Here is a 3257-nt window from a genome sequence, read left to right on the forward strand (position 1 = left end):
AAAGATCAGAACAGAAATAAATGAAACAGAAAACAACAACAACAACAAAAAAGAGAAAATCAACAAAACAAAAAGCCAGTTATTTGAAAAGATTAATAAAATTAATAAACCACTGGCAGATCTAACAAAAGAAAGAGAAGATCCAAATCACAAGAATTGTAAATGAAAATTTTGTCATCACAACAGAACCAACTGAAATAAAAAAAAAAGATACTGACAAAATATTATGAAAAACTGTACTCCAACAGATTTGAGAACCTAGAATAGATGGACAAGTTTCTAGCATAACAAGACCTATCTAAACTATCCCACTCAGAGACAGAAAACCTGTAACAAAAGAAGAAATTGAACAGATCATAAAAAAACTTCCCACAAAGAAAAGCCCTGGCTTTGATGGCTTCAATGGAGAATTTTATCAAATATTGAGAGAAGAGTTGACACCTATGCTACTCAAGCTATGTCAGAACATATAAAAAGATGGAATACTCCCAAACTCATTTTGTAAAGCAAGCATAACACTAATACCAAAACCAAGGAAAGACACCACTAGAAAGGAAAACTACAGACCAATATCCCTCATGGACATAGATGCAAAAATCTTTAACAAAATCCTAGCCAACAGAATCCAACAACATATCAAAGAATTAATACACCTGGACCAAGTGGGATTCATACCAGGTTTACAAGGTTGGTTCAACATCAGAAAATCAATCAATGTAATCCACCACGTAAACAAGACAAAAGAAAACAAGCATATGATTATATCAATAGATGCAGACAAGGCATTTGATAAAATCCAACAACATTCCTGTTCAGAACTCTCAGCAAAACAGGAATAGAAGGGAAATTCCTCAACATAATAAAGGGTATATATGCAAAGCCAGTGACCAACATCATTATTAATGGAGAAAGACTCAAGGCATTCCCCTTATGAACGGGAACCAGACAGAGACGCACTCTATCAACACTTCTATTTAACATTGTATTGGAAGTCCTGGCCAGGGCAATAAGGCAAGAAAGAGAAATAAAAGACATACAAATCGGCAAAGAAGAACTAAAATTATCTCTATTTGCAGATGATATGATCCTGTACATAGAAAACCCAAGGGAATCAATAAAAAATAAAATAAAATAAAATAAAAACTATTGGAACTAATCGAGAGGTTCAGCAAAGTGGCAGGATACAAAAATCAGTTGTATTCCTGTACACCAACAAAGAGTCCTCTGATAAAGACATAAGGGAAACAATACTATTTACTATAGCTACTAAGGGAGCTCTGGTAGCATAGTGGCTAAGGCACTTGACAGCTAACCATAAGGCTGGCAGTTCAAACCCACCAGCCACTCCTCAGAAGGAAGATGGGCAATCTACTTCCATAGTGATACTGCCTCGGAAACCCAAGGAGGGGTCACTATGAGTCAGGTCCAACTCAACGGCACATAACAACAACAACAACATAGCTACTAAAAAGATAAAATATCTAGGAATAAACCTCACCAGAGGCACAAAAGCCCTATACAAAGAAAATTATAAAACACTGCTTCAAGAGACAACAAGGGCACTACATAAATGGAAGAATCTACCTTGTTCATGGATAGGTAGACTAAATATTGTGAAAATGTCAATACTACCTAAAGCAATCTACACATATAACACAATCCCGATCCAGGTTTCAACAAATTTTTTTTAAGGACATGGAAAAACTAATTACTAATTTCATATGGAAAGGAAAAAGGTCTTGGATAAGCAGAGCACTTCTCAAGAAGAAAAACAAAGTGGGAGGTCTCACACTTCCAGTTCTTAAGAACTACTATACAGCCCCAGTAGTCAAAACAGCATGGTATTTGTACGATGATAGACAGATAGACCAATAGAATAGAATTGACAGTCCAGATATAGACCCATCCCTCTATGGACAACTGATCTTTGACAAAGGTCCAAAACCCATTAAATGGGGAACAGACAGCCTCTTTAACAAATGGTTCTGGCAAAACTGGATGTCCACCTGTAGAAAAACGAAACAAGACGCATACCTCACCCTATACACAAATTTCAAGGTGGATCAAAGACTTAAATGTAAAACCCCAAACTATACAATTCATCAAAGATAAAACAGGGGCAAATCTGGGAGCCCTAATTTATGGCATACACAAGACGATCAAGCATAACCCAGAAAGTGCAAGAGATAGAAGAGAAGCTAGATGACTGGGACCTTCTAAAAATTAAATTCTTATGTGCATCAGAAGACTTAATCAAAAGGGTATAAAGAGAACCTACAGATTGGGAGAAAATATTTGCCTATGACATATCTGATAAAAGACTTATCTCCAAAACCTATAGAAAACCTCAACACCAAAAAGACAAATAACCCAATTCACAAATGGGCAAAAGACTTGAAAAGACACTTCACCAAAGAAGATATACAGGCAGCCAACAAACACATGAGAAACTGCTCGCAATCATTAATCATTAGAGAGATGCAAATCAAAACAACAATGACATATCATCTCACCTCAGCAATAATAGCAAAGTTCCAACAGGTCAGAAAATAACAAATGCTGGTGAGGTTGTGGAGAGATTAGAACTCTTGTGTACTGCTGGTGGGATTATAAAGTGATAACAACTATTGTGTCAAACGGTATGGCATTTCCTTAAAAACTGAAAATAGAAGTACCATTTGACCCAGCAATTCCATTACTAGGAATATATTCTAAAGAGGTGAGAGATAGTGCATGAACAGACACCTAAGTTAATCACAGCACAATTTACTGTAGTAAAGAGATGGAAACAACCTAAATGCCCAACAATGGATGAGTGGATAACCAAATTACGGTACATGTACACAATGGAATACTATGCTACATTAAAGAACAATGAGGGATATGAGAATCATCTCACAAAGTGGATGAACCTGGAGGAAATTATGCTGGGTGAGATAAGTCAATCGCAAAAACACAAGTACTATCTGAGTCCGTTACTGTAAAAATACAAAGACGGGTTTGCTTGGGAAAGGGAACTCACTTAGTTGGTTACCGGGATGAGGAGGGAAGGAGAGGGATTAATTTTGGGCTAATTGGGGCCCCCACACTGGTGTGGGTAAGGTGAGGGATATATGGGAAGGATGTGACCACCATGATAATATTTGGAAATGGGAGGACACCGAATTATGCACATAAGAGAGACGACAGATGCTAATACCAACCAATGTGTCCATAATACTGCATTGCCATTAACACCAAACACCATGCTACAGATA

Source organism: Orycteropus afer, unplaced genomic scaffold, assembly GCF_000298275.1.
Source record: "Orycteropus afer afer isolate SDZICR_OR568_19922 unplaced genomic scaffold, OryAfe1.0 scaffold00093, whole genome shotgun sequence".
In the NCBI taxonomy this organism is placed as follows: Eukaryota; Metazoa; Chordata; class Mammalia; order Tubulidentata; family Orycteropodidae; genus Orycteropus; species Orycteropus afer.